This window comes from Ictidomys tridecemlineatus, chromosome 12 (assembly GCF_052094955.1).
Source record: "Ictidomys tridecemlineatus isolate mIctTri1 chromosome 12, mIctTri1.hap1, whole genome shotgun sequence".
In the NCBI taxonomy this organism is placed as follows: domain Eukaryota; kingdom Metazoa; phylum Chordata; class Mammalia; order Rodentia; family Sciuridae; genus Ictidomys; species Ictidomys tridecemlineatus.
Genome location: NC_135488.1, coordinates 87485143 through 87503541, shown reverse-complemented (window position 1 = coordinate 87503541; position 18399 = coordinate 87485143). Strand labels below are relative to the sequence as shown.

The window sequence follows — 18399 nt, the reverse complement described above, 5'->3', positions numbered from 1 at the left end:
GTGCAGGCAGAGTTATAAAGGGACAGAAATCAAGAGCAGGCAGAGCAAGTGGAGGGTTATAAAGAGGAGAAAGTAAAAGAAAGAAAGGCAAAGATGCTGTGAGCAGGAGCCGGGCCTCCGCTTAGTCTCAGTGCTGAGCCTCTTCCTTGCCACATGCATCCTTTTTTTTTTTTTTTTTCAATATTTTTTTCGTTGTTGATGTAACTTTCCTTTTTTTCCCCTCCGGTATTGGGAATTGAACCCATAGCCTTGTGCATGGGAGGAAAGCACTCAACCAACTGAGCTCTATCCCCAGCCCTCAGGGTATGAGGCTTAATCCTCTCTCCTGATAAAGCATTTCAAAGCTACCTCCACTGCTAACTCAGGGCCTCTCTGATCTTCCATTCCTTCCTTCTTTGCTTCCAATTCTGTTTTTCAAAGTTGCAAAGAGCCATCTTGCAGGGAAGGGCTCTCTTGGTGGGAGGCTAGGGCTGGGGGTAGGGACCAAAAGGAAGGAGCGGGCCAGCCAGAGTTCCCCTCAGAGAAAGAGAGCAGAGAGGCTCCGAGCAGTCATTGATCAGTGACTTTCAGTCCATCAAGCAATGAGTGTGCAGGTTCTTTGCAGCTCAGTGACTTTGACCAGGACACCACAGGCAGTTACTTGGCCTCTAGAACTCTAGGTTGTTCTATTTCACTGTGTGCTGATTCCTGTCTCATGGGTAGCTTGGAGGGTTGATGTGTGGCCTGGGCGATGTGCAGGGTCCTCTTGAGCCCAGTGGCTCTGTGGACACACAGGAGTTTGGAAGTGCAGCTGCCATAGCCCAGGGGACACGGCTCTTTTTGCAGCCCTCAGGACAGGAGGGCTTTTGCTCAGCTCCCAAATCCATCTCCTCTGGGGTCAGGGTCCTTCTCTGTGCTACTCTGGGCTCTCTCTGGGTCCCTGCCCCCTGGGTGTTGGTGGCTGTGGCAGTCTTCTGCTCCTGCTGTGCCCTGTGTGTGCTCTTCAGCATGCCCCAGGGTGGCTGTGTGTTCCCTTAGGAGAGTCCAGGGGAGGAAGGCTGCCTGTCCATGTGCTTCCTTGGCCAGCCTGGTGAACCAGGGCCAGAGAGACAGTGTTGCTCACCAGTGCGTGGGATGCTCTGAGCACACAGGGCTTGGATTCCCCTGGCGGCCTGGCCTGTAACGGGCAGGACTAGTGTCAGCAGCTGGCTGCAGGACTGGGAGGCCGTCTAACCCACTTAGCAAATCTGCTGCTTAGAAACACAAACAAATAACGAGTGTGCTAATTACTAGTGATAACAAGGTTTACCGTTTTCAACACGTATCAGCCTACCCAGTCTGCATCTCCCCACAGCCTGTGAGATAGGACAAGTGTTCTTCCTGCCCAAATCTGTGGAGGAGGTAAGCCAGAGCCAGAGGGGTTAGGACACTCGTCCACAGTCACACAGCTAGGTCCAGATTCAAACTCAGGGCTGCGTCATCTCCTGCCGGGTCGCGTGGTATTTGCACACCATCTTGCCCACTCACTCCAGGGGGGCCCTTGGCCAGTGAGGAAGCAGTTGGGAGTATGCCATGTCCCTCCAGTGATGGAAAGGTGAGGGGTGAGCACCCCAGGGTGGGCCTTGCAGTGGGCTGCCCTCAGGTCTCAGAAGGTTCCTCTGGCTGGGCCTTGACAGGCTCCAAGGCCCTGGGAGGCATTCTGCTGGTGACTTGGGGACAGGGACGGGGGCAAAGACCTCAGAGTAAGAGGGTCCTGTGATTCCAAGCCCAGGCACTTACAAACTCACTCCAGGTGAGACCCCTTCTGGGCCAGAGGCGTGATTCCCTTCAGCTGGGGTCGAGGGCGGGCTGTGGCCTCCCCGTTTCTGTACTTGCTCTGAGTCAGTGCTTCATAAGTGTTCTTTCATCTCTGTGGCCACCCAGGAAGAGGCTGTGCGGGGTGGGGGAGGCAGCAAGAGGGAGGCCGAGGCTGAAGGGGGAATGACTTCTGGAGTCGTTCCCAGCCAGAGACTCCTTGCAGCTGGGCGAAGACCTTTGCCGTTTGGGGAGTGCTTTCTACAGGGGACCCAGGATGACTCTCAGCCCATTTTACAGTTGAGGGCACAGGCCTAGAGGAGAAAAGAATGCCAATAAGTTCCAACCCGTGCCCAGCCTGCTCAGGCACCCTTATAGGGACCCGAGGCGGTAGGAGCTGTTACACCCATTTATCCCAGTTCCTGGATGGTGGAGAGAGGAGGGACACGCGGACGACAAAGTGTCATGGGTGATCGGCGCTCTTATTTCCGTGGCCCAGGAGGGCGGGTGGAGAAGTGGGTGTGAAAGGGTTAACTTCATTTTGGCTGTCATTCCCTTTTGGCATCTGCGAGTAAACTTAATAGGATCTCGGCTTTCCTGTTGCTTCACCAGTGAAACAGAAACCAGACCACAAGGGGGTCTGGAGATGGCGATGCCTCTTGGTGGGCAGGCAGCAGGGCCTCCTCAGAGACAGCACCAGGAAATGACTGCTGGAAACGGCCACTCTGGGTTCTCCTGGCACCCGGGTGAGGGCAGGGCCAGGGAACTGGGGTCTCCTGACACTCTGGCTCCAGGCAGAGGGGAAGATGGCGGGTGCAGGGTCTGTGGACTGGTGCTCGGATCCTGGCTCTCCCACCTTTACACCTTTGAGGCTTAGCCTGCCGGGGTTCTTGCCTCTCAGGGTTCAGTGTAATAAAGTGTTAAGCCCGGGACAGAGTGTGCCCAGCTCAATGCCCGCTAACTCTACCCAACTTCTGGTTTTTCTTTCTCCTCCTCCCCTACTCCTCATTTTGATCTCAGCTTGAATGTCACTGCCTCCAGGAAGCCCTCTGCTACCGGACTGGTGATGCTCCTTGGGGCCCCATTATAGGCCCAAGGGTGCCCCCTTGCTCCCCTGCCCTCACCCCCTCCTACTTCTCTGGTCTCTCCTAGGGTGGGAGTCGAGTGTGGCTCTTTCACCTTGACCTTGGCAGAGGGTCCTGCCCCATTCACAACCTTATAAGGGAAGGGGACTGGGTGTGGGGTGGGGGGCAGGTCATCAGGTCACCAGGTGCCCTCTGGGAGCCCTGAGCCAGGGGATTTAGGCGATCCCCAGGTCGGGACTCTCCTGCCAGGACCACTTTTCTCTCTGCGGTGGTTTTCATTATTTTACATTCCCAGACTATTTTGGAAGCTGGCTGCCATGGGAACCGAGTCTCTGGAAAGCCCCAGCCTCTTTTTTTTCCCTCCTGCCCCCACCCCTTTCCATCTCTATTCCCTCTTAATTGGTTTTTAGTTCCCTGGCTTTCAGGCCAGTCTGTTTATTTTGATTGCAACTCAACAGAACAAACCTTTAATGAACCAGCTTGTGGAGAGAGCCATTAGCAGCCGCCCGGCCTCGGGGAGTGGGGGAGGCGCAGGCCTGGGCTGCAGCCCCCCAGGGGAGGTTTTGGCCAGGCTTCGGTGGCGGCCAGCTCTTGGGCCCAGTCTTCCTTCAGGTACAGTCTAGAGAGTTTGGCCTCCCCAAGCTGTCTGCAGCCTCAGCTGAGATGACCTCCCAGCCTTTGAAAAGACGAGGTGGCTTCACAGAGCTCCCCGGGTCCCCCAGGGCCCGAGAGGGGCGCACCCAGCTCTACCCCACTGTGCAGACCTGGGGGTGAGGCTCAGCAGAACCCAGAGACCCGAGTCTCGGCCAGCAAACTGTCCTTTGGTAAACCGGGACCAGGGCCCTTGTCCTTCCCCTTGAGGAAGGCACCGATGGTTTCCCAAGACTGTCAACTTGTCCTCGGGCCAAAGCCACAGTGATGGTCCAGGCCGGGCTCTACTAGAAAGGCCCTGGCTTTCTGGAGCAGATTCTTCTCTGTTTTGCCCCTTCTCTAACACAGAGCCATCTGGACCCCCACTATTTAGAGGGCTTCTTCATGGACGCAGTGGAATCACATGGTCCCGGAGCCTTGCAGACAGGACCCTGCGGATCCCAGGGTGCTGTTGTGAGCGCAGAGCTCAGAACGATCCGGGCAGCTTCCTTACCTTCAGCCAGCCCCGGCTCCGGGGTGACCTGAATGGATGAGGCTGGTTTGCCCTTTCATACTGACCTTGTCCTGCCAGAGCTGTTGACCTCAGAAATGGAGGCCCTGGATTGCTGGGGCCTGAGGAACATGGGTGGGCCGGCCTCTCCCCATCTCTACCTCCCTCGACCCTCACCTGCCATCACCCAGGTGGGCTGAGCTCCCTTTCCTCTAGGTGACTGGGTGAAGGAGGAGGCTCTTCTGGCCACTGGAGGTCAGAGCAAGTCGCTCGGGGTCTCGGGGAAGGTTTCTTATTCCTAACGGGAACAAAAGAAAAAAGACGTGTTTTCTTCTTCCTGGTCTATAGGTGACCTGGTACCATGGTCGCCATCCTGTGTCCCTGAAGGAAGCTAGGATGAGGACAAAGCCATCCCTGGAGGTCCGCAGACTGCCAGATGACCCTGGAGAGCAGTAAACTATCCCATCCCTGGGGTGGGCCTGTCTTTGAACTTCTGGACTCTCCTTGCAATACATTTCCATATTATTTACACTGGTTTAAAGTATTATGCTAACTTTCTTTCTTATCTTCTTCTTATTATTTTTATTTTAGCTGTGTATTTTTGTCTGCCTGCTTTTATTTTTATAGCCACACCAGGTTGTGGGCTCAAGGATAGAAGACACAGACATTCACAGTTGCCATGTATATCAATTAGGAATTACTTTGGCTGCTTAAACCCTAAACAACTAAGTGAATACTTTTCTCACTTAATGGGGAGCCTGGAGAAGGTGATCCAGCTGAGCTCAGCTGTTGAAAGGAGTCATTAGGAATCAAGGTTCTTGCTATTTCCCTGTTCTTGCCATCCTTGATTGAATTTTCTTCACATGGTCATCAATGGCTGCATCACTTCCAGCCATCATATCTGAGTTCCGTGCTGGGGATGAAGGATGTAGAAAAGGAAGTTTGTGCCATCTGAATCTGTGTTTTTGTCAAGAAAACCATACCTTTCCAGAATCCTTACCCTAAAATTCTCTACATCTGTCATTGGCCAGAAGTGCACGACATGGACATCTTAGCTAGATTTATGGGACTTTTGTTTGGCTACCCCAAACAAACTTAGGATTTTGTTAAAAAAGAGAGAGGGTGGGAAATAGATCCTGGGAGGGAAAGGGGGATCTTTTGCGGTGGGCTTGGCCAGCCCAGCTCAGCAGGGCAACTGAGACGGGAATGAGCCCAGAGGGTGTGACCTGGCTCAGAATGGTCTGGGGCCACGTGGGCCTCTATTTGCTGCCTTCCCTCCATCACCCCCAGCCCCACAGATGCCAAAGCGGTCTCTCCACAGCACCTGCTCTGTCACATGTCACACTACTCCTCTGTCAGAAATCTCCCTTTGTTCAAAGGATGTGGTCAAAATGCCCGGGCCCCATATTTCAGGTCCTTCCAGGACGGGCGACAAACCACCTCTCTGGCCTGATTTGTCCTCTGTGTTCTGCCCCTTTTGGGTGGTGCCCTTGATTTGTTCTCATGTGACATCTCCCATCCTCTCTACCTGGCAGACCCCACCACCTTTAGGGTCACCTCATCCCCGAAGCTGACTCTCCTGCTCTGGACCTTCTCTGGGTTCCCTCCGTGCGAGTTGTGCTACTTAAATAGAGCATTTGTTGAGTATCAGCCACCTCAGAACATGCCCGCGTGTTTACACGCCCATGTCTTGCACGTCAAAGATGCTCTGTAAGTGTTCACGTCTTCTTTCCAAGCTTCCCATCTCTGGCAACCTCCGGCCAGGGCCCTTGGAAGATTGATGGATTTCAAAACACTGTCTTGGGAATATTCTTGCAGTGATTTAAAAAGTCCAATGTCAATATCGAACTGCTGTGGCCACTAATGGTCAGTTCTGCCAAGATGGGCATCCTGTCTTGCCCATCATGATGTCCCCAGCACACAGTGAGGTATCTGGGACTCTTAGGCACAAATAAAACAAAAACAAGCAGAAAAAAAAAAAAACACCCACTTGTTGCAAGCGTCCTAAGGAAGCTCTCCTGAACAGCTCCCGGTGGACCCCACATGCCTGAATCCTTATCCTCCCCTGCAGCCTGGAGGCAGCTTCTCCCCTCCCAGTCCTAGTGGGGGTGTTGAGAAGCCCAATCCCGCAAGCCCGTTTAGAGAGACCAGCCAAGGAGTCTCTTATCTGAGGTTGCAGTTCCAGGCTTGGCACAGCAGTGTCACCAGGAACATCAATGCCCAGGGGCGGCTGGGAGGCCACCATGCTTCCCACTTCACTCTCCAGGATGGATGCTGAGCCACAGTGGGAAGTGAAGGGTGGGAAAGAATGGTATTGGGGTAAGGAGCCAACGGCAGGCACCTTCCTTTTGTTTGAAGATAAGGAACAGGGGCTTGGCAAGATTAAGTGACTTGCCAACATCCCATAGTAGGTTAGGAGCAGAGCTGGGGTCTGTCTGTCTCTGAAACTGTCATCTTCAAGATGCAAGATAGGTGTGTGTGTCACAGAGCAAGTGTGTGTGTGTGTGTGTGTGTGTGTGTGTGTGTGTGTGTGTGTGTATGTGTGGATGAGGGAATTCAGACTCTGGGGACCTCTATCCTAGGGTCTGATGATTGTGGCTCTGCGGACACAGCCCCTCTGGATTTGGAACTCCTTCTCCTTGAAAATGGCCTTTATCAGGAAGGGATGGGATGGGATGGGATGGGATGGAAAGGAAGGACTACGTGCCTTAATATTTTAAAATTTTAATTTTCAGAATAGGCACAAATTATAAGAATACAGCTCAATTAATTTTCCTAAAGGGGACACTCCTGTGTCTAAAACCCAGTAAGAGAAACAGCACATTACCAGAACCCCAGCAATTCTCTTCTTGACCATGTGTAGTCCTTACATCCCCCTTGCCAGGGCTGACCATCATCCTGAGCAAAACAATTTGGGCTGTTTGGGTACTTATAGATGGAACTATATACTATGTACTCACGTGTGTGAATTCTTTGTTCAAAATTATACTGGTGAGGATTATCCATGTCATCATGTAAGCTGGGGTTCTTATTGTTATGCTGCATAGTATTCTACTTTATGACTATACTTCAATTTATCTATTTTACTTTGATGGGTATTTTGAAAAACTAGTTTTTAGCTATGATGTATGGTGCAGCTATAAGCATTTTGAACATGTAAAGTCCTGTTGAATGTATATTGGGAGTGGAATCTATGGGCAACAGGAAGGTGTCTATTTAGTTTTAGTGGGTAGGGGCGAAAGTTTTCAAAGGAGTAGTATTAATTTCCACTCCTATCAAGTTGCTCTGTCTTCTTGCCAACACTTGGTATTATCAGTGTTTTTAACTCTTTTGTTGAGTAGGTATATAATGGTATCTCATGATGGCTTAATTTTCATTTGTGTTTCCTGATTGACTAACAAAACTGAGCACCCTTTCATGTGTTTATTGATCATTGCTATAGCTTTATCTTTTAAATTGAACTACCCTGACAGAGAAACGGGCAGAGGCCTTCTGAGAAGGTGTGTGGTTTCTGAGCTTGGGAAGGTTTGGGAGGCACAGATCAGCTGCTTCATGGCCAAGCAGAAGAGGAGTGAGTACTTGGGGTCCAGCACTGCGGTGATGACTAGTCCCACCAGCAAGGAGGCAGGGGGATTCCCTGGGCACAGCGTGGGGAAAGAGCTGTCCTTGGTTCTAGCACTTATTAGTTGCCACATTTGGGACAAGTACCTTAATTTTCACCTCTGTCAAATGGAAAGAGTGATGCCAACTCTACAGGATTCTTGTGCAATTTAAATGAGATGAGATGTGAACATTGTTGTAGCAAAGGACACAGAAAGGGTCATCTGTAGCTGCAGGCCCAATACATGATAGTTTCTATTACTATATTATTGTTATTATTTTGGTATTAGAGATTGAACTCAGGACCTTGCACTTGATGCTAGGTAAGTGCTTTACCTCTGAAATATATGCCCAGCCTTTTTTTTTTTTTTTACAATTTTATTTTGAGACAGGGTCTCACTAAGTTCCTAAGGCTGGCCTTGAATCTGTAATCCTCCTGCCTCAGCCTCCCAAATTTCCGGGATTACAGGCATGTGCCACCGCAAGACTTCCTTTTTATGCTTAGAAACTTATCTCTCAGACTTCTACCCTTGCCTTAAGAAATTTGCAGTCTGAACTGAGTACAGTAGTGCATGTCTGTAATTCTAGCAGCTTGGAAGGCTGAGGCAGGAGGATCCCAAGTACAGGATCAGCCTCAGCAACTTAGTGATTTAGTGAGACCCTATCTCAAAAAAAAAAAAAAAAAAAAGAAAAAGAAATAAGGGCTGGGATATGACTCAGTGGTAAAATGCCTCTGGGTTCAATCTCCATGACTATAAATAAAATAAAAAGTTACCAGCCTAAGTACTTGTCTTTCTTCTCATATCCTGATCTAAGGTCCTTAGAACCCAACACATAAAATGAAATAAAAAGTAGTCATTTCTCCTAAAAAGATGCTATATAAAAAATGTGGGGGTTGGGGGCAGAGCTCAGGGGTAGAGCACTTGCCTAGCATGCACAGATTCTGGGTTCTATTCCTACACCCCCAAATAAATAAATAAATAAATAAAAATCAGAGTTTAGTTTTTTCTTGCTATAGTAAGTTAGTAAAAGTCATATTTTATATCCAGCACAGCAGCTCTCTGTCAAGCAAGGGCTTTCCATGGTTTGGATGTGACTCATCTACCCTCATCTTTGTCCTCTGTTTTATCATGAACCCTGGGGGAAGAGGAATGGTCAGAGAATTGTCAATGGAGGAGCGCCAAGAAGTTCATGGTCAAAACCAGCCCCAAGGACTGACAGAATTAAGTCCTCACTAGGCTGGTGGCCTTCAGAAGATGAAATTTTCCCTGGAGTACCAAAATGTAACAAGCTTGATTTTTTTTTCCTCCATCCTGACTTCGTGTCCCAGAGAGTGGATTTGGGACACAAAAATATCCAAACACCATTTTGCTGAGGATGGCAGTTGGGGAGAAATATCCTCTGGTTGGAAGCCCAAGACACAAGGACAGAAGCAAAACATTTGGCTGACTTTTCAACTTGCCTGGGGTCATCGGAGTCCAAGTCCACCTCTCCTCCAGGAATAGTCTGGAATTGCAGTGGCCACTTTGGGGGTTACGTTTAACATGACCAAAATGGTTCATCTTGAAGGTACCTGAGACCAGGGGGTAACAAACTTTTTCCATGAAGGGCCAGATCATCAGTATTTCAGGCTGCGTAGCACGTCTCTTTTGCTGACTACCTGACTCCGCTGTCAGGTGTTAAGAGTGACGAAGACAATGGAGTCCAACACACCTTATCTACCACAGAAGGCCTGGGTCAGAGTTGGCCTGTGGGCTGTAGTTTACAGAACCCGGCTCTGGGCTGTCCCTCACCTGCCAACATCATCTGGGTGAACAGTCAAGGTCGGGGCAGGGATGGGAACAAAGACCTCAAGGCCTACTTGAAAACCTCTGAATGAATTTTATATAATTGTACTCTGTGATGAAACATGGATGTGTCCTCTGAGTTTTGCTTGCAAGTGTGTTTTCAGATTTCCTGAAGACTTTCTTTGTTAAAGACTGTCAATCAATCAATCAATCAACCCAAACTATTCAACATTGTGTTTTTTCTAAAGGAATTCCCAATCTATGATGCTACTGATAGGTGTCATTTTTCTGAGAAGGCCACTGATGACCTCTGCCAGACATGGATAATTTACTCAAAATGTCCTCTGTCCATTCATCTCCCAATCTACTAACGACCTAGAAAGAAAAAGGGAATTTGCATTTTCCTGGTTTGAAGCCTGCCCTTGGCCTCAGCAGCAGTAAGTTCAACTCCTTTGAGAATTCTTCAGTTCTGTCCTTTCGAGTCGGTAACAGGCCTACAAAGTGTGGAGGCATATCATCTCTGATCCTAGACTCTGCTGCTAGAAGCAAGTATAGCCAAATAGTGCGAAGGATTCATGCCATATGCCAGTGTCATTACTGACATCCCCCAGTCCATCCCTGAACAACCTCAAAGCTCCAATGAATTTTTTTTTTGGTGTATGTGGGGGGAGCATACTGGGATTGAACCCAGGGACACTTTACCACTGAACTACATCCCCAGTTCTTTTTATTTTTTTACTTTGAGACAGGGTCTCACTGAGTTGCAGTTCTCCTGTCTCCGTCTTCTGAGTTACCGTGATTATAGGCATGTGTCACCATGCCTGGTTTCAACATGTCATTTTTAAAAATAAAAAGATTGTTCTGGCAGAAACATTATAGTGTTAACCCTGGTTTGGAACATTAGGATTCCTAAAACTTGGAGGGAAAAAAAAAAAAAAATATATATATATATATATATATATATATATAATCACATAAATTACTCAAAAGCATCATTGTTTTCAATGGAGTTCATATTCCCCTTACTATGCAGTTCAAAAGAAGTGAAACCACGGAGCCCAAAGCAGAGTTCTTGGGGTGCAGAGCAAGGCTCTGTTGAGAGGCCTCAGACTTCTTTCCCTGGCAGACAAACAGTTCCGAGAGTGAAGGGCTCAGGACCCCTCTGCTACCTCTTCTGTGTGGAATTAGGCTTGGTCCTCCCAGACTTGCTGACCCTCAAGTGACCCTTCTAAATCCAGATAATCCTCTGAGGGTCAATCCACAAACCCATCACCCTCAGCTCCATCAGAGCCTGAAAATCTCCAGGGCCAGCCTGCAGGGAAGCCGGGGCCCTCTCCTAGCTGGTGGGAATGGTGTACTGGGTCTGGTGCGAGGGTCTGGCAGAGGTGCCCAAGCCTGGGAGTCAAGAGGGTCTCTCTGCTTTCCCGTTCGCGATTGTTGAAGGAAGAAGAAATTCACTTAGAATCAGTCTGGATCCAAATTCGCTTTGTTCTTTGGGCCTGCAAAGACACTCCAAAGGGACGTCTAAAAAAGGGGCAGGGGTGACCCAAAGGTAATGGAAACACACGGGGGAGGATAAACCCCAGAGATGCCCGAGCCGGTTCCCAGACTGCAGCCCTGACTGGAGGGAACAACAGAGACAAACTTAATCCCTGTCCTCAGAGAGACCTGCCCACTGGGCTTTAGCAAAAGCCGCTGAGCTTTTTCTCTGTTCCTGGAGAATTCTGACAAAATAGCCCCGAGCCCCTCAAAGCAGGGGAGCAGAAGTCCACCCACCCCGGCTGGATCAGGCGCCTTGGCCAATCTGATGAGTTCTGTGTCTGCAGGGACTTAGCGGCGCTGGCAATGGGGAGCTCAGTATGTGTCCTGAGTCAGAAAGAGCCTTTGTCATCCAGTCCTGATTCCTTCAAGTACAGCTTTGAACACTGAGGAAGGGAGCGGGGTGAGCCCGCCCTCGTCCTGTGGATCCGACAATATCGCAAATGCACAGCTCCAGGTTCCCAGTCTAACCCTCTTCCCAGAGGGTAGCCTGATGGGGGTGAGGAGCTTAGAGTATGTGCTGTTCGTTCGTTCGTTCATTCATTCATTTATTGAATATCAGCTTTGTGCCTAGTCCTGAGAAAGGTCTGCAGGAGACTCAGGGGAACTCACCCCATGACCTTTGCACTCCAGGAACTTCAATCTAAATTTGCAAGCACAGACACAAACTTCCATGTGTGTGTGCCCACAAGCAAACACATGCATGCACACGTCCACACACATACAGACTTGCACCCAGGAACGCTTAGGTTGTAACAGTGTCCCTTCCGTAACGAACCGTAAGTCAAGGTGTCAGAGGTGATCTATGAGTGGGGAATGGGATGCACTGGGTGGGTTTGCTCCCTGGTGCTCAGAGAGCTTCTTCCTCTGAACCCGAGTGACAATCGAGTCAGAGGCCTGTCGGCCACACTCCCCAGCCCCAGGCTTGCACAATGATAGTGATTTGGGGATTCAGTTCTATTGGTCTGAATTGCAATGGGACTTTGGGGGCAGGGACTGAGACGGTGGGGACTGGGCGAGAGAACTGAGGGGCCCTCTCTGACAGGTTTCCTGAGATTCAGACCCTGTCTAGAGCCTGAGGCCTTCCTTCCTCCCCCGGGTCCAGGCCCTGGAGAGCTTCTAAATGGGACCTTAAGGCTGTGAACGACGCTATACCAAACTCCAGACTCCTATGGGGTGTCCTGGGATGGGTTTCTCCAGAGGGCACTTCTAGTCACCTGCAGAGTCAGGGCTGTTCTCCAAGGTTCCCCAAGCCTCCAAGCCCAGGGTCTAGCCCAGAGCCATCAAGGGAGGACACAGTCTCTTCTGAATGAAAACATAAGGAAAATGTATCTGAAAGTGAAAGGACAAATCCAAAGTAAATAACAAAAGGAGCACAGGCCCCGGAGAATCGCTGCAGAGGGACTTTTCTACCAAAACAAATTGTCCGTTAGAGTAGTCACGGAGGTACCATCAGTGACGCCACAGTCTCTAAATTTCAGGGCTCATTTTGAGGATTCATCTTTTGAGTCTTAGTACATTCTTCAAGGGTAAAGAGTCTATCCTTTGTGGGTAAAGAGAATTCTTGGAAATTATGGACCCAAAGTCATCCCAAGCAAATGCAGCCCACTCCATTCATTTCTGTTCAATTCAACACATATTGATAAAGTGCTCACAGCCTGCCAGGCACTGGTGTAGACTCTCGGGGTTAGCTAAGCCCCGGCTCTGCCCTCCTGAAGCTGACATCTTAGTGGGGTGGGGGACAGAATCTGCACTTGAAGGAAGTTTATGGAAGGATTGGATGCTGTCAGAAGTGTAAGAGGAAGCGAGGTGGGTGAAGCAGAACCCTGAGGAGTGGGCAGGAGGAGATGGGATGAACAGGGGAGGGGAAGGGGGATGAGCATTCTGACTCACAGGAAAAGCGTAAAGGAAACAACACCAGGCATCATTTATTGAGCACAGATTCTGCATCATGAGATTTCCAAGCAATTTATGTAGCTGATCTCATTTCATCTCCATGATACACTTTTGGGGTAAGGTGGTACTATTATCCCCAAATGATAGATGAGGGAACTGAGGCATGGACAGAAGAAGAAATTTCCCATTTTGTAAATAGCAGGACTGGAATCCAAACCCAGGAGTCCAGAGTCTCCTTCCCTATTGTGCTAGAGAGCATCGACATGCTCACACAGAGTGCCTTCTTTGAGTAAGAATGATGTGGGGGCTGGGGATGTAGATCAGTTGGTAGAGTGCTTGTCTCACATGTGCAAGGCTCTGGGTTCAATCCCCAGAACTGCGTACACACACACACATACACAGTGATGTGCAGTTCACTAAGAGCCCGGGAAGAGGTGCTGCTGTGGAAGTGTTAAGTTGGTATGATCTTTCAGAAGAATGTGATGGCAACCTGGGTTAAAGAGGCTTAAAGGTGTGCACCCTCTTTGATGCAGTATTTTCACTTCTAGAAATCTATCCCAAGGAAATAACCAGAAATGTGCTTAAGGTGTGCAATGCGAGATGACCTAAATGGCCCTCGGTAGGAGATAGTTAGGTAAATCATAGCCTATGACTATATGAGTATTATGTAGCCTTTAAAAGTAAAAATCGTGGGATGGGAATATAGCTCAGTTGGTAGAGTGTTTGCCTTGCATGCACAAGGCCCCGGGTTCAATCCCCAGCACCACAAAAAAAGGTAAATATTGTGCCAGATGTCGTGGTGCATGCCTGCAATCCCAGAGGCGGGAGACTGAATCAGGAGGATCACAAGTTCAAAGCCATCCTCAGCAAAAGTAAGGTGCCAAGCAACTCAGTGCACCCTGTCTCTAAATAAAATGCAAAACAGGAATGGGGATCTGGCTGGGGATGTGGCTCAGGGGTCAAGTGCCCCCAGAGTTCAATCTCTGGTGCCAAAAACAACAAAAAAAACTCCCTCCCTCCAAAAAATGAAAACCAAACTAAAAATTGTGGTTGCGCCTCTTGATTTGTGTCCCAAAGGTGCATTGTGGAAGTTTGGGAGAGGTCTGTGAAGAGAGAGGGAGGGCAGCACCACCCCACCCCAGGACAGCAGGGTAGTCAGCTGCTAGGACCCCTGGGTAGTCAGCTGGGTAGTCAGGGAGGCCAGGCAGAGGTGGGGCCTGCAGAAGGGAAGGAGGCTTAGCTCCAAATAATCCTGACCCAGGGGAGGGAGTGAGGGAGTAGGGTGTGGCGGGCGAATGGACAGCCAGGGCCCTGGCACCGGCTCCAGGCTCTGGGTTTAAAGAGCTTTAAAAGCTTATTAAAAAGGTTCCTTAGACATCAAATGGCTCTTAAAAATCAATATTTTGATGATTTAAGTGCAAGGGAATCAGAAACATATGGATCAAATTGCCCTCAAATTATACACACTTTAAAAAAATGTGTTGGTCTTTAGCAAAGCTCCAAATATTTGAAAAACAGAGACATTATCCTCATCTCCAGACAGAGCTCTGCTAGGTCACCTTGAAGAGTCCCCAGAGGAGGTCCATGGGAGCGGGCAGGGCTCAGAGGGAGAGGGGTGGCAGCTCCTCTAGCAGGGGCCTTCAGGGAGGAGGGCTGCGAGGTGTATGAGAACACACAGGCACATTCTCCTCTGGATGTACTGGACCCGTCCTGAGCCCAGGGAACCGCCAGCCTTGTCCCATCACATCCTGGCCAGATGTATTTGTGTGTCCAGGCCTGGACTCCACCCAGAGTCTGGGGGGTGAGTTCCTTGGGTCCTCCTTCCTGAGCCTGCCCTCTCTCCCTAGCAGTGGACATGCTGCTGTCCCACCCTGAAGGCCAAGAAGAACACAGGCCTCCCCTGGCTAGAGGTGACCAAATATCGCTCAGCTGTTGGCTTGTCGTGCAAATGAGATCCTACACACGAAGGCAAGTGCATATCTAATGAGATATGCCATGGCTCTGGTCTCCAGAAGAAGGTGTGGCCTCTCAGAGCAGACTGTGGAAACCACAGAACTCATCCCAAGTCCTCATTTCACCAAGGCCCAAAGCAGGAAGACCAGAGACCCACCAGCAAGGCCAGGGGGAAAGTTGTTGCCACACACCACTTCCCTTTATCTCACTGCAAAGAAACTTTGAGTTTCCTGAACTCCCTCTGCCTCTGCCCTGGACCAAGGCCCTGCCTAGGGGTGGCACCCAGCTGTCAGGCACTGGGGACCCAGAGGTGTAGGTGCTGCATTGTCCAGTGATCCTCTGACTGAGGGCCGCCTGTGCTCTCTTCCACCCATGGAGGAGGCCCTTGGGTGGCCAGTGGGGAGCTCTGACACTTGGGCTCTGCTACCCATGGAGACACCTCCAGACCACACCTGGAGGCCTGGGCTGAGGACAGAGCAGCTCTGGAGGAAGCAAGATGGGGTCAGCTGGTTCTCCCTCCCAGCCCTTCCGGTTTTTCTTCTTTAGGCCCTTAAGGCCCTGCCTCCCCCCAGACCTCATTGGCTAAGGCTGAGTCCTGGGTGAGGTGCATGTAGGGAAGGGTGCCCTGGAAGGGAGGCAGGACTCGCAGGCCCCTGGGCTGTGTATGTGAACCCTACCACTCCGTCTAGACCACTTCTCCTGGGACCCCCTGAACCTCTTCTGCACCAAAGAACATGCTGAGGCCTGGGCCTGCAAGGCTTCAGGACAAGGGGCTGTTCTGAGCCCCAAGAAAAGCTTGTGAAGCACTGGCCTTTCTCCCTGGGCCTCGCGGGCTCAGCTTCTGGCCCTTTAGGCAACTCTGTGCCGTGTGCCTCCCGACCCTGCCACCCCCACCAGTGGCAACCGCCTGTTAATTACTGCAATGACTTCCACCTCGATGGGCAGTCTCACTGGTCAGCTCTGAGGGTTGGGTCACTCCCTCATCCCATATACACATGGCTGTCCAGTCTGAAGAGGGAGGCAAAGGGAAGGTACCACAGAAACAGAAATGATGGTGAGCTGGGCAGGGGGAGGGCAAGGGTCTCAAAGGGGATGGGGCCATCTTGCTGGCACTTAAGGTTGGCTGGCACAGTCTTGTGAGACCGAAAGGACCACTAGTAGCTGGCCACTGGCAATGTGGCTGATGTTAGGAGAGCCAAGGGAGCCAGCCACATCTGTTGGTCCTGTGGATTCTTCACAGCTCTGTCCTTGGAACTTCTTCAAGGAATTCTGGGGACGGCCTGGGCTAGAGTGGGGAGATAGTGAAAAGGGGGAGTGGTGCACTGGGGTCTGGGCGGGAAAGGGGGCAGGAAGCAAGCGAGAGTCCAAGACTTTCTCCTGACTCCTGATGAGTGCCTCAGGAGAGTGGTCAAAAGTTGGTGACAGATACTAGAGGACCACAGCCACCTTGGCTGGACACGTTAGTGTGTGGCCTGCAAAATACAAAGAAGAAAAGTCTCTGTAACACCCAAGGAATGAAAGGAAGTAGGAACCGATGCCCAGCTTGAGGTTCCTATTTCTGGACATGTGTTTTCCCTGTCACCTCAGTGCTCAGCCCCTGGAGACTCCGCAGTGGAATGAAACAAGAATGGAGCCCAGCTCCTTTGGTTGGACCAGGCAGGCACCTGGGGACGGGTGTCCTGTAATAGCACGTGGCTGCTGTGTTAGGGTGTACTGGGGTCTGTCCCCATTGCGAAGGGTTATCCCTAAGCCACCAGCCCTTGTTTCTAGGTCTCTTAGTGGGCCCCCAAGCTCAGGATGTGGCTGGGCTGGGGAGGCCTGTCCTGCCTCTGCACCTTTACATCCCATATCCAAGGCCCATCACCCACCTTACCCTGTCACCTCCAAGGTTTGGCACAGATTCCGAGTTCCTTCTTCTGCCAGCCTTTGCTGAGTGCTCTCTGACACGTGAGCATGGGGTGGCAAGAAGCAGTGGATCTTGGAGCGTGCTAAGATTGGATTTGGAGGGGGCCCTTCATGTCATTCTCTGCTCAGTCTCCTTGCCTCCTCCCCCCAGCACACTGATGCCTGAGTGTAGACTACTCCAGAACTCGAGCCCAGCCCTTCCTCCCCAGACCCACATTCCTAATAGCCAAAGTGATATAGGACCAAGGCCAATATATCATCCTTTCTTCCTGGATTCCTGCCCTCCACCCTCCACTCAGCTGAGCAGACCATAATTTGGGGATCCATCCTTGACAACGGCCTTGCCTTTGTCCTTTCATGTCACTATGTAACAAGCCTCTCCCACTGCCTCCCAAATGTCTTTCCACCTGTTCCCCTCACCTCCATCTGAAGCTCCAAGTCCAAGCCACCAGCTCTGGGTGGTAGCCATGGCTTCCTAACTCGTCTAGTCTTACTTCCTGCGGCCCTTTCTGCAAGTTTCCATGTAGAGGAGTGAGCTTTCTAAAACAAGAGTTTGTTAATGTCCTCTCCCTCTTAAAGGACCCCACTGTCCACTCTATGAAGTTCTGATTTCTTGGACCAGCAGATCTTGCCTTCTGTGACCTGACCCCATCCCTCCTCCTTCCCTTTCTTTGTCCCCTCCTCTGCCAGAACCTTCCAATCCAGGCCCCGTGAACTTGTGCATCCCTGGCCCCTTGAGGAGGGCAGGTGCCCTCTCTAAGAACCCAGTTTGGTGCCTGGGAAATGTCCATGGAACAAAGGTGCAAGGGGACGCGTGTAAATGGCACTCATCCACAGCCCCTCTGGCCCAGCAATCTGTCTACCAGGCATCTGGTCCTTGCAGAATCAATACATGGCCCAGCTGTGGAATGTGCTTTTTGTTTTTGCATTTTTTTTTTTTTTTTAATTTGGGTTGTTCAGCTCCAGCCCAGGCTGGGATGGAGAGGCACTGGGCACCCTCCTCGCCTCTGTCATGGAGGGAGAATGATGAAGGAGAGCAGCCGCAGATCTGAGCGAGGGTCCAGACATCAGGAGCCTGGGCTCTAGACCTGGTTCCACCTCCACCCCAACAGGGCCATTTAGTCCTTTATTCATTCCACAGATATTTATTCAGGGCCTACTGTGTGCTTGCACTTTCCCCGGGACTGGGGATACGTAGTGAACCAAACAGAGGCAGGGCCTTACCTTCCAGAGTTCACCCTTGGTGGGGAAGACAGGTATTACATAGATATAGACAAGACCAACAGACACCCAGAGGGAAAGAACAGGGACGCTTCGAGGGGAAGCCTGCTGCAGACAGGTGGTTACAAAGGGGCCCGGGGGGGTGGTGGTGTCTAAGCCGAGACTTGAAAGAGCTGAGGTGAGAAAGAGAGTTCTAGAGAGGAGGTGGCCTGTGGAATGGTTGGAGTAAGGTCTTCAGTCTCTTTTTAGGCCTCAGTTCCCTCATTTGTGATAGGAACCATGATGCTTCCCTGGTCTACTCACAAGGCTTGGGTGGGGGTGGGGGTCAGTGACACCGTAGCTAATGAGAAGAAGAGGTCTGGTCAGACTCAGAGGCTACTTAATTCTGTTCTCATGTTTATAGCAAGATGGTTGCTCCGTCCCATTCTTCCAAAGGCACCAACATCTTCATCCTCCTATAAAGCAAGTCACTGTGGCAGGGGCTCCTTTAAGCCTTGTC

The 18399-nt window shown here is 50.7% G+C and overlaps 1 long non-coding RNA gene across 4 annotated transcripts; it reads left to right on the top strand.

The window, feature by feature from the left end:
• The first annotated feature begins 496 nt into the window (after positions 1–496).
• Positions 497–10257, top strand: LOC110598078 (uncharacterized). Of its 4 annotated transcripts, XR_002483884.3 has the most exons (5): positions 503–2519; positions 2794–4190; positions 4348–5709; positions 7473–7570; positions 8649–10257. It is a non-coding gene; the product is annotated as an uncharacterized LOC110598078 (long non-coding RNA). The 4 variants fall into 4 exon arrangements; XR_005727383.2 differs by having other exon boundaries at positions 497–2519; positions 4348–7570; XR_013429018.1 differs by having other exon boundaries at positions 7473–10257.
• Positions 10258–18399: the final 8142 nt, after the last annotated feature.